This window comes from Pelobates fuscus, chromosome 3 (assembly GCF_036172605.1).
Source record: "Pelobates fuscus isolate aPelFus1 chromosome 3, aPelFus1.pri, whole genome shotgun sequence".
NCBI classification, from domain to species: domain Eukaryota; kingdom Metazoa; phylum Chordata; class Amphibia; order Anura; family Pelobatidae; genus Pelobates; species Pelobates fuscus.
In genome coordinates, this window is record NC_086319.1 from 250,352,318 (window position 1) to 250,365,878 (window position 13,561).

At 40.2% G+C, this 13,561-nt stretch overlaps 1 protein-coding gene across 1 annotated transcript in view; it reads right to left on the bottom strand.

Moving 5' to 3' along the window:
- NRF1 (nuclear respiratory factor 1) overlaps positions 1-12,437 on the bottom strand; it is a 72,490-nt gene extending 60,053 nt beyond the window's left edge. Inside the window, exon 1 of the mRNA XM_063448310.1 lies at positions 12,319-12,437. The gene's annotated coding sequence lies outside the window, so the exon portion shown is untranslated. The remainder of the gene's footprint in view (positions 1-12,318) is intronic.
- Positions 12,438-13,561: the final 1,124 nt, after the last annotated feature.

The window sequence follows — 13,561 nt, forward strand, 5'->3', positions numbered from 1 at the left end:
CTGAAAAAAAGTCAGTTAAGTTTCCAGCAAACCAATCATTTAAATAATACATTTAAACTTGCTTCTGTATCAAGATGGCCGCCATCCTGGATGTGAGCTGATCATCCACTTAAATAATGTGGGCATGGAATCTCATATTGCAGATCATGTGAGCACAAATAAAGCATTTTGGGTTTATCACATGTGACATGTGGAGGCTGCAATGTAATGTTTGCCATTGCCATTTCTTTACCATCTACAACCTTCAAGGATGAAGTACTTAAAGTCCTTTCCATTATGTTCCAGCTTGCTTCTAAAATTGAAGTTATTAAATAGGACACTATAGGCACCCAGCCCACTTCAGCTTATTTAAGTGGTCGTTGTGCAATGTCCCTGACCCCTTAACCCTTCAACGGTAAGTATTGCAGTAAGACTGTTAGACAGCCTCTACAGCAGGTGTGCCCTAAAGGTAGATCCCAAGATATTGTAGAACTACAACACCCATGATGCTTTGCATGCCTTTAGAATGACAAAGCATCATGGAAGTTGTAGTTTGAAAATACCTGGGAATCTACCTTTAGGGCACACCTACACTAGAGGCACTTCCTTCTAGTTAGGCAACTTTTAGTTGCCCAACGCTAGATGTCCTCCCGCTCTGCATGCAGAGTCAAGCAAAACCCCATAGGAAAGCAATGTAGTAATGCTCTCCTATGGAGAGGGCCTATTGTGTTCCCTGTCGGGTGACATTGGAGTAGGTGGAGCACCGAACCAATGCCGATTTTGGGTAACTACAGTTAGAGTTTATTAACCCTTGCAGTGTTGACGAGGGAGCTGGGGTGGGCAGAGAGCTATAGTGGTAGGAATACAGCTTTGGTTTTTAGTGCAGGACAAGCTAACACAAAGTTTAAGATGATGTCATTGAATGTGACACACGCTGAGCTGAAAGATATAAAAAGATTAAGGGTGGCATGTTAAAACACATGAATTTAGTGGAAGACGTTAAGCTTTCTCCACACCTGGTACATGGATGTAATACTCTCAACATTTACTGTTTTGGACATTATATCTAGAAGTCATAACGTATAAATTAAACTGGCATTTTGGAATCAGTATTGTCAAAAGCACAGATCTTTATAAATGTCCATCAGCAGGGTATTTGACCTTTGTCTCTTTTGTGTTCATTACATAATCATAAGGTATCCATCAATGCTATAAACGAGTATTGAGGGTCCTGATTTCAGTAAGGGTGCTCCAGGTAAGAAAGGAGGGGGACTAATAACCTTTTCTGCTTTGGAGGTCACCCTCGTGTACTGCCGGTATACGTATTAAAGGAACACTATAGTCACCTAAATTACTTTATCTAAATAAAGCAGTTTTAGTGTATAGATCATTCCCCTGCAATTTCACTGCTCAATTCACTGTCATTTAGGAGTTAAATCACTTTGTTTCTGTTTATGCAGCCCTAGCCACACCTCCCCTGGCTATGGTTGACTGCATGAAAAAAAAATGGTTTCACTTTCAAACAGATGTAATTTACCTTAAATAATTGTATCTCAATCTCTAAATTGAACTTTAATCACATACAGGAGGCTCTTGCAGGGTCTAGCAAGCTATTAGCATAGCAGGGGATAAGAAAATCTTAATTAAACAGAACTTGCAATAAAGAAAGCCTAAATAGGGCTCTCTTTACAGGAAGTGTTTATGGAAGGCTGTGCAAGTCACATGCAGGGAGGTGTGACTAGGGTTCATAAACAAAGGAATTTAACTCCTAAATGGCAGAGGATTGAGCAGTGAGGCTGCAGGGGCATGTTCTATACACCAAAACTGCTTCATTAAGCTAAAGTTGTTCAGGTGACTATAGTGTCCCTTTAAATACTCCTGTCAAAATTAACATGACTCTGCAGTTTGACTTTAAAGAGCACACGTTCAATTATACTCACAGTGTCAAAATTCAATTGCGCGCTGGAGGTTTTAATTTTACATGAAAAGAAGAGAAGAATATCACACCTTCTATCGTGTCCCATTAGTTTCCTTATGTTTTTGGATAATTTTTCTATCCCAGCCCCCACAGTAATTATAAATTCTGAGTATGCGGATATCAGATCTTCACAGCTATGTGCATATGAGTATCAGACCTGCAGCAGTCAACACATATGTGCAATGTGTTCGAGCAGGACACAGAGATCCAGAGTTATACGGAGTCTGTGCTACATAACAAGACTTTGCAGCAAGTACACACTAATTTGTGGTCTGTGTGAGTTTCACACAGCTCTGCAGTAATAAAGCACAGTTATGGAGTGTTTAAGTTATCCCCATCCTTTCAACTGGCAATATTTATCCGTAGTTTGTGTTAGCAAATGTAGAAATAGGTACAGTACATAATTTTGCCCACTTTAGGCTTTAGTGCCATGCCTTTGGCATGCATCCACACACTTTGAATTGTGCAATGGCACTTATATCCACTCCTAGGCACCATGCTGTGTGTGGAGGAATCCAATGCTATCTTTAGGCAGCGAAGACGAGGGTGGTTGTTTTCTCGAAGCTGCTTGCTCTGATGCCGTGCCCTTTAATCAGAAGAAGCTTTGTGACTGGGAGATTATTCTTGTCACTTACTTCATTATTCAACCTCTATAACCTCCTAGAGTTAAAGCTGAGTAATTATGGAGCAGTGAGACTAATGCTAAAACAATCTGACTTCTAGATGAATTAAAAAGGATATTCAAAATACTGGATGGTACCACATTTCAAAATTTCTTTGCTAGGCCACACATTTTTGCTCGAAAACTGGCTAGAAATATTTTTCAATCCCTATTATATAAAAGCAGGATTGTTTACCTGCCAATACCTTGTTTGAAGCTATGTGCTTTTCCAGAGAAAGAAGTATGACTATATACGGTAAACAGTATCTAAATACAAATTCTTAAAGGAACACTATAGTCACCTAAATTACTTTAGCTAAATAAAGCAGTTTTAGTGTATAGATCATTCCCCTGCGATTTCACTGCTCAATTCACTGTCATTTAGGAGTTAAATTACTTTGTTTCTGTTTATGCAGCCCTAGCCACACCTCCCCTGGCTATGATTGACAGAGCCTGCATGAAAAAAAAAAAACTGGTTTCACTTTCAAACAGATGTAATTTACCTTAAATAATTGTATCTCAATCTCTAAATTGAACTTTAATCACATACAGGAGGCTCTTGCAGGGTCTAGCAAGCTAATAACATAGCAGGGGATAAGAAAATCTATATTTAACAGAACTTGCAATAAAGAAAGCCTAAATAGGGCTCTCTTTACAGGAAGTGTTTATGGAAGGCTGTGCAAGTCACATGCAGGGAGGTGTGACTAGGGTTCATAAACAAAGGGATTTAACTCCTAAATGGCAGAGGATTGAGCAGTGAGGCTGCAGGGGCATGTTCTATACACCAAAACTGCTTCATTAAGCTAAAGTTGTTCAGGTGACTATAGTGTCCCTTTAAGGTCTATAAACCCTTAAGAACGGAGGCAAATGTCCAAGTTCTGAAAAAGAAAAAAAAAAAAACACTGACAGGTGACGTGAATAACATTGATTATATCATTACAATGGCACCTGTCAAGGTGTGTGATATTATGCAGTAAGTGAACAGTCAATCTTTAATTTCATGTGTTGGGAGTTGGAAAAATGGGCAAGCGAAAAGATCTGAGTGACTTTGACAAGGGACAAATAGTGATGGCTATACTGGGTGACAGCATCTCCTAAACTCCTTGTACGGGGAGTTCCCAGTATGCAGTGGTTATACCTACTAAAACTGGTGCAAGAAAGGACAACTGGTGAACGAGCGTCAAGGTTATGTGCCCCCAAGGCTAGTAGATACACATTGGAAGCTAGGGCTAGCTGTATGGCTCAATCACACAGAAGAGTTACTGTAAATTGCTGAAAAACGTAATGCTGACCATGATAGAAAGGTGTCACACAGGGCATCACAGTAGCCACCAGCCAAACAGAATGGCCATGATTAACCCCTTAAGGACCAAACTTCTGGAATAAAAGGGAATCATGACATGTCACATGTCATGTGTCCTTAAGGGGTTAATCAATGGCAGATGGATGCCATTTTTTTTTATTTTAGGTCAGGTGGTTGGTAGGGTGTATGTGATTTACCTTGAGAAGAGATGACAGGAGAATGTATTATGGGAAGAAGGCAGGCCAGCAGAAGTAGTGTTATACTCTGGGCAATGTTCTGCTGGGAAACCTTGGCTCCTGATATTTTCTGGATTGTACTTTTACATGTTCCACCTACCTAGAGATTGTTGCAGACCACGTACATCCCTCCATGACAATGGTGTCCCCTAATGGCAGTGGCCTTGTTCAGCAGGATAATGCACACTGCAAATATTGTTCAAGAATGGTTTGAGGGAGTTTCCTTGGCCTCCAAATTATCAAGATCTCGTTTGATCCATCAAATCCATGAATGCATCTGGCAACTTCCATGACTTAAATGATCTGCTGCCAGATACCACAGGACACATTCAGAGGTCTTGTGGAGTCCATGCCTCAGTGCATTAGAGCGGTTTTGGTGGCACAAGGGGACCTACACGATACCAGGCAGGTGGGTTTAATGTTGTAAATGATCAGTGTATGTTTGTACAACCATAATGTACTGCTTTCATATTTAGTGCAGCCACACTTATTAGATATCATTTATTCAGGGCAAATAGGGCTTTCATTTCTCATCAAATATTTGAAATGTAATGTAGCTTCTGTACCCCAGCTGAGTATCTGCGTTAGGTTGGCTTATTTACGGCTACCAGGGGATTCTAGAGTATTTCAGGCCCATTTGTCAGAGCTGGACTGGGATCTCTAGGGATCACATTCCATGGACAAGGCTGCAGTGGTTATAGCGCTTCTCCTCTGGATACCTTCTCTCCTGTACAGCAGCAGGGATTATAGCTTCCTCCCTAGATATTAGTCTAGTCTGAATGTAGGGGGGTAGAATAAATCTTTACTGCACAACATAGCTATTTATACATCTAATGTGGATTCCCCCTCTATATAATGCAATTGCCCTTACAATAGTCCCTCTTCAATGCCACTGTGTGGCGTTGTTAGTGTGCTCTCATGTATTGCTACAGTTACTCCTGTATTGCTGCAATTACTGTATGTACTACCTGAAAATCAAGGGTTGCCAATTTGCATATTCAGGTAATCTGCATATTGCTATTTCTGCAGACAGGAGAGATGTTTTGTGTTAATTATGGTCTTTCCCACCCATTTATACATATGTCATTATGTTATTATAAGTTCCTGTATGTTGTCTAATGTGATTTGACGGTTTATATTTTTATTGAGTATTCACAGTAATCTGTATATAGAATATGTGGACTAGTTCCAAGTAAAAAAAGTTGTGTATGTTTATTCCTTTTGGAACTTGTGTCCTGTGTGGATTTTTAGGGATCCCAGTGACAAAGTCCTTGGACCGGTTTGCTGGCTGAAGGGTCCCTCTAGCCCTGGGGTAAGTCAAGAGAGCTAGGCCTGAGAGCCACAAGTTCTTTTGTGAAGGCAATTGCAAACACTGTAAGCCAAGCTGCAGAGGGGACGATACGTGCCTGAAAGGAAAGCTGCAGCCTAGTCGGGTGGAAAAGTTTCAGAGGGACCTCAGTCAAGCCTCGGCAACTGGGGTCTGAAGTGTTCCAGGATCCCTGCAAGCGGCAAGGAAGCAGACTGGGCGGAGGTACTCAGTCACAGTACGGGAGCTCCGTCACAGTAGGCAAGCCAGACTTTTCCGAATGGTGTATTTTTAGTTGTTTGGTCTAGCCACTTTATCTCAAATGCAGGTCACATTTAGAAGTTTTACTTTTTTTAAACATATGAATTGCCCTCATCATAGCACTGCATTTTAAAAAGTATTCTAAATTTAGTATTTTGAGTTGTTTGGTGTACCCACTTTATAATGGCTTGGCTGAATGTAAACAGGGACAGACAATGGTCAGGGGTATCCAGAAGTCAAGAGTAGTTGGTACAAGCCAATAAGTCGGTATAAACAGTTAAAGTAATAAAGACAAGTCGAGGTCAGGAAGCCAGAATAATCAATCTAACAAAGTCACAAAGTGATTCAATAGCTCACACTCTGAAACAGTCTGTTATGCAGAGAGCAGGTAGAGATGGGCAGGAAGGGTTTATAATAACTACAGTCCTTTTAAACTCCCTTTTTGTAGCAAACAATATTTTTTTCTGGGTGACTTCCCAGTGGCTGCATTTGTATAGAGGAATACATAGGAATTAGAAATTGCAACTTAGCTTAAATAGATGGCAATTTGTTTGTACCATTACCTAGTCTTTCAGTTGACCAAATAAGACTGTATACATTCATCAGCCAAATCTACTCTCCCCATATACTTGATGTACTCTACAATGCACTTCTGTTTTACCAGCTGCTCATTTCTTCCTCTGACAGACATTGGCACTGTACTCTCATGCATTATAGATAACATGCACACATCTTTCTTATCTGTGTACCAAAGGCCTGTACCTAATCATGACGTAGAGCGAATGTCGAGTGCATTTCAAAGTCAAATATTTTTTTTCTAGTATTATAATTCTCAACCATCAACCCATAGATGATAACCTATTTAACAAGGGAAGGAGTAGATCGCACACAATCTTGCCATTTGTGATCGTACCTAGTAATGTTAAAAGTGCTGACACTTACTATCAGTAATGTTTTCTCAATCACTGTTTCCCACATGACTCGTAAACTTTACTTCCGTGCAATAGTGACCAACAAGCTTTGTGTCGCACACCAGGGCACCCCACGGTTAATACCCTTGAGATATCTCTCATTGCTTGCCTGCAAATTGTATTGTTTCTTCGCATTAATTCAGTTGCTTATATTGCCTTATGATTTCTCATCATTCTATATTTGATTTTTTTTTTTTTTTTTATTTACAAATTGTTTTTGTTGGATTCACTCTGTGTCCCGTTTTGATTCTGTGGCTTCTGTACATCTCAAGGGAATGTGTCACCCCATAAAGTGACACCCAGCCTTCCTACCTCAGAGCCAGGAATGTAAGGCTCTGCCAAAGGTGAGCTTAACATTTATATATATGTTAAGTGAATTAAAAAAAAAAAAAAAAGACAATCTACACTATTGCATGTTTCTCTCTTTCCACTTATATATCTTGAGTAGATCTGTCCTTAATCCAGGAGGGGTATGATGCTGCCCTTAAGAGCATAAAGGTGTTGTCTACTGAGCCAGTTATGTACAGGCTCATGTCCATGTGAGTTGTTAAAAATCACTATCTATAACATAATAAAAACGTTATAACATCTGCACTATATTTTTTATGCTTCTACATTTCATATACTCCGTTTAATGATCTATCCCCAGCTGTATTGTATTATTGAGAGGTAAGCGTTTTATGCATGTTTTATCTTTCTTTAAGTGCTCCACTTCAATATAGGCTTACCACCTATAGAACACCTTTTAGTATAAGAAACTGCTTGTGTTTCTCATCATATAACAAAAGCATTTAATCTTGCCTAGTATTACCATACAACACTTGTCGACATATATATATATATATATATTATTATTTATTTAAATCATCTTTCCAAAAGAAATAAAGAATGGGAGGGGTTAATATCATGGTTCTGTCCTACCAACGTACCTCTAATCACTAATCCTAGTAATAGTGAACGTTTAAACTAAAAAGTTGTGTTATTGCTATGAGATGGTAATATTTCAAATCCTGAAAGCATGGATAGGAAAAACATTAAAGGATCACTATAGGGTCAGGAACACAAACCTGTATTCCTGACCCTAGAGTGTTAAAACTACTATATAGCCCCCCCTGGGCCCCTCATGCCTCCATAAATATAGTAAATATCTTACTGTATTCAAGCCTGAAGCTGTAACTCTGCATGCTTTTAGACTCAAAAAAACAAGCAGTCTGCTGACATCATCAGAAGTGGTAGCCTGATCCAATCACAATGCTTCTCCATAGGATTGGCTGAGACTGACAAGGAGGCAGATCAGGGGCAGAGTCAGCTTTATTCAAACACAGCCCTGGCCAATCAGCATCTCCTCATAGAGATGAATTGAATCAATGAATCTCTATGAGGACAGTTCAGTGTCTGCATGCAGAGGGAGGAGACACTGAATGTTTGGATGCATTTTAGGCAGCCATGACCCAGGAAGGATCTCTAACAGCCATCTGAGGAGTGGCCAGTGAAGTTATCACTAGGCTGTAATGTAAACACTGCATTCACTCTGAAAAGACAGTGTTTACAGCAAAAAGCCTGATGGTAATGATTCTACTCACCAGAACAAATTCAATAAGCTGTAGTTGTTCTGGTGACTATAGTGTCCCTTTAGTTATAGCTTGATTAAGAACTACATCACTAGGATAGGAGTAATAGGAGTCCTTGAGACCAATGGTTACATTACAAAGATTATGAAATTAGTGACCCAGGCTGCATCTTCCTAATTTAAGAACCAAATATGCAGAACTGTAGAACCTTGTGCTCCTACAGACAGGATGTGTGTAATTAGGGTATAGGTAAAATCTCTGGGAAACAACATGCAATCTCACAAAGATTATATATCAACTGCCTTTCCAAAACATGGTAATTCAAGCAACATCGCAGTGTGGCCTCAATAATTCAGTAATACGATACAGCAATTATTCCAACCCTTATTTAAAAAACAAACAAAAAAAATATATATATATATATATCCAAAAGTACAAGATAGCACTCCAGGGACTTCCAAGTCGAATGAATAAAACAGCTTTTATTATCTCAAAATAAAAATCAGTGCATTACTATTTATTATATATATATATATATATATATATATATATATATATATATATATATATATATATATATATATATATATGCGCGCTGGCCCTGCTCCCGATCCGCCTCCTTGGCTGACATCAGAATTGATGATCTCACCAAATTACATTGCTTTGCTATAGGCAATAATGCTTTTCCCTGTACCCCCTAAATTTAGTAAAATCTTACTTTTATTCCACTCTGCTGAAGCAGGTTCTGCCCCAATATAAAAGCATTGGATTGGCTGAGATTGTCAATTCTGAGGATCTTAGCCAAAGGACAGACCCAATTTGCCAATCAGAATCTCCTCAAAAGAGATGCATTGAATCAATGCATCTCTATGGAGAGCGTGGAGGTGCTGAACGTCAGTGCTGCACACCCAGGAAGCACTTCTTGTGTCCATCTGAGTGGCCACTAGAGGTGTCCCTAGCCAGTAAGGTAAACACTGCCTTTTCTCCTTTGCTATATTTAGGGGATTGGGGGTTAGGGGGGGAGCAAGATGGTGTTTTTAACACTATAGGGTCAGGCATACATATTTGTGTTCCTGACTCCATAGTGTTTCTTTAAAGCCTAGGGATACCTTCAATGACCACTGGAGGTGCTTCCTGGGGCAGTGCTGCACAATGTGACATTCAGCGCTAAACTTAACCCATAGAAATGCACAGATTCTATGTGAAAGCATTGGATTAGCATACATCATTAATTCAACAAGCCACCTAAATGGTGATAATACCACTATAGGGTCAGGAATACATGTTAGTGTTCCTGACCTTACAGTGTTCCTTTAAGCTAAAAGTAGTTTTGATTCCTTTAGTATCCCTTTAATAAAAGGAAACAATTTCTACACAAATCTGGCATTAACTGAACACGCTGACCGCAATCACACTCCTATCATTCTCAGGCAGCCAGTACATGCTGAGATCAAAGATCCAAGCATGCACAGCGCTATTACTGATAGGAGTGTGATTGCTGAGAGCAAATCACATTTCTATCACTCACAGGAAACCATCCCTCCAGTCGATTATTCAATATTTTAACTTCATGGCTCCAGTGGAGCTCCGTATGTGGAGACTTACAGGGAGGAAGAGTGATATGAGGTTGTAGTGGTATCTCATTGGCTGGCGGCTGGAGTTTATGGATGTGAAAGACTGCGGTGACTGGAAGAGTTATAAGTGATATCAGTAAATTACAAGACTGGTACCAATTACCAGAAATGTGGCTCTAAAAATCGGCTGAACCAATAATTGGTCTATCACTAGTGCCTATACTGGTTTTTAACCAACTTTTCCCATTTCTACATCTCCACTGCAGATATGAAAAAAAACTCAATGAATCAGTATGTGGTATACTTTTAATTTACAAAACGACTTGTTTGCAGCTTTTTGGTTCATCATATTCTTCAAAACAACCCTCATTGCTGCATACAACAGGGAACAATTGAGAAAGTGTTCCCTTGGTAATTAGCTACAATTCATTAGTCATAGAAAATCAAAGACTTGATGCGGTTGAAAAATATATTTCACATCATTCTATGCTACTCAGAATGTTCATAGGCATTCTAATCAGCAACCTTCAATTACTTCTATCCTAGTCACATTTCACTACTATCAATCGAAAAACAATTGTAAATCAAAGTATCTTAATAATCACTGACAGGATTAGTTCCCAAATTAAAGCACTATATACGATCAGTCTCTTCAGTGAGAATTGTTTTGTATCCACAACATATTCTCCTGACAAGGCAAAACAGTATGCAAAATCAAATATACTGCATAACCATGTGAATAAATGAAAACACAAGTATTTAAATGTTGTAGACAAGGATTATAATATTGAATGAATTACCAACAAAGGTGTACCACCTGAGCCTTCAAATGGATTTTCCAAAGCACTAGGCACGTGTATTTATGGGTAACTAAACACAATAAAAGCAACAACAGCTTTATGTAGTTATTATGGGGTGCAGTCCCTTCAAAAACTGGGGCTCTCCAAGCACCCAACGCCTGACCTGCCGAAGGGTTGGGATTATTTTCTGGGAAAGCCCTGTGGTTTGCAAAACTGCTCAAAAGATTTTGACAAAAACAGCACCATAACTACTACCATAACATCTGTAGTGTCCCCTTTTCAGTATTTATTGGTTTTGTGTCAGCTGATGGTTCTAAACCTGGTATGCTTAGGTAAGATAACAAATATATAAACTTACACTTTACTCGATCGAAAGGACTATGGTTGGCTGACAGAAAAGTATCAAAACATTTGTAAATGGTTTGACAAATTACTACTAAATGGCACTGTGGACTCCTATCATACTATAGTGGTTATGGTACCTAAGCAGTCTAACAAGCAAAACAAAAGCATAGCTCCACTGAGAACTTACTCAGCCAATTATTTCAGAGAACGATGAAAATAGTAAATCTGAGATTACCTCTTGTTGGAATAGCCAGCAGTTTGTTAAGGATTGAAATGCATATTTTTTGGGGGGAGGGGGGCTTTTGTATGTGTGCAATAAGAGTTAACAGTCCCACAAGGGACTCAAAACACATGGCACTTAAAAAGGATTAAAAGACAACCTTGCCTACAGTTTTAACACTATAGTATCACCACGGTAAATCCAATATTCATCCTTTAGAGCAGGGGTAGGCAACCTTTGGCACTCCAGATGTGAACTACAATTCTCCTGATGCTTTGCCATCAATATGGCTGAAAGAGCATTGTGAGAGATGTAGTCCACAACGTCTGGAGGGTGAAAAATTACTTTTTTTTTCACAATCTTAATTATAAATATACCAAAAGGAGTGTGTAACCCAAAGTACCGGTGTGCACCACAAGATTGCATAAAAATGTACCTTTAAAGGGACAGTAACGGGTCTTAATATATAAAATATGCACACGGAGACAAAACATTTGGACTAACATCTCTCTTATGGTTGAGAACATTATTGTTACATACAAGACTGAGCATAACTCAATGAGTGTATTATTCAGATTTTCATCGATCAATGACCATGAATGAATTTTTTTTTTTTTTTTTTTTTTTTTTTAAGTGGCAAATATGCCCATTATTTATCTTTTTGCAGGGCTATTTTGATGATCTCATGGCGCCTTAGCAATACATCACCCACCCTGTGATACCCAGGTAGCAGCACAGTAATAGGATTCACACACAGTAATACACACATATCGCCATAGATCGAGTTGGTGAGGTTGGTGTATATATAACGCACACGGTCAGTCTGGCCATTTACTGCAGTATTCGGTAGATGGAATGTTTACCATTCGGCCTATTCTATATGGAACACAAGCTAACCCGGGCAATTCTATTAGACAGGGGCCTAGTGCGGCCTGCTGCCCGCCATCACCGGACTCCCCACGCCAGCCGGTCCGCGGCTCCACTCTCCCGCAGAGTTCCCCGGCGAGCTGTGAGCAGGGCGGAGCTGCTGGCTGAGCCCCGGAGCCCGAGCTCCGTGTTGCGGCTGCGCCAGCAGGGCTGAGATAGCTGGAGATTGCGCGGTAGGGCACTCACCTCAGAGCGGCTGCGCTGCAGCGAGCCTGCGCCGTGACACTCGAGCGGGGACCTCTCTGTGCTGCAATGGCTGCGGGAGCCCACGCTGCACACGGCCGGCACTGTGGCAGCGTCACTGCCGCCCTGACGTCAGCCACTGCCTAGAGGACGTGGTGGCCGGACTGGGCCGCCATCTTAGGAAGGTCAGAGGGAGAGTTATTCGGGTTATTATTCATTTTTACGGTGGACTGTCTGGTTTTGTAATTTAGTTTAAGAGGAATTTAGAGTTTTAGGAGAGAAAAAAAAAACTTGATTTAAAAACAAATCTCTGAAAACCCATTTTTAGTTCAGCTATTTTAGCCTGAAGTTTTACAGGAACACTGTAGGAACTATAACAACTTAATAACACCCCAACTCCTTTATTTCAATAATTAGAAGTATTCTGGTAGAATTGCAGCTTTAAGTCACACCTCCAAGCTCTCTGGGTTTAAGAGCTGGGACTCTTACTTACCAGCACTTGTACCGTGATGTCACTCATGCATGCGCAGTGCCGTCACGGTCTGCCATAAAGGATCATTTTCAATGCTTCTCTGTGGCAGAATCATAGGCGCACTGCAGCAATCATAGCACAAGTGCCAATGGTGCCCAATGCTCCTCTATAAGGGGCATTGCATTGTACTGTCATGCTGGAGGCACTCCTGCAGAATGACATCAGCCAAAGAGTAGGCTGCCGCAGCAGGGAAACTCAGCATAGGAGAAAAGGTGAGTAATTAGTTTTATATCTTTTAATTCTCATTTTTTTATGACGCTTGGGGTATCTCTGAACTAACTAGGGACACCAGGACTGTAGTGTTAGAGATTTATCTTTAGTTGCATTGTCTATCACCACATTCAAAGGCATTGTACCCAGCCAGTATCTTGTTATAAATTTTACTGCTTCATAATAAATATTAGAGGAAAGGATGGTAGTAGAAGTAGAGCATCGTGGGACATCTCCAATAAATCCGAGAACCATGCCTGACTCTGCCAAAGTAGAGCTATGAGAAGTAGAGATATCTTGTGGGTACGTACGTGACGGAGCACTCTTGCAATCATGGAGAACGGGGGAAATGCATATGCCCCGTGCTTCGGCCATGTTTGTAGGAATGCATCTACTGCTTCACAATTCGGATCCGGGAGCCAACTGTAGTAGTTCTGAAGTTGGTGGTTGGTCCAAAAAGCAAATAGATCCAGAATCAGTGGATCCTTCCAGTGGCGTTGAGTT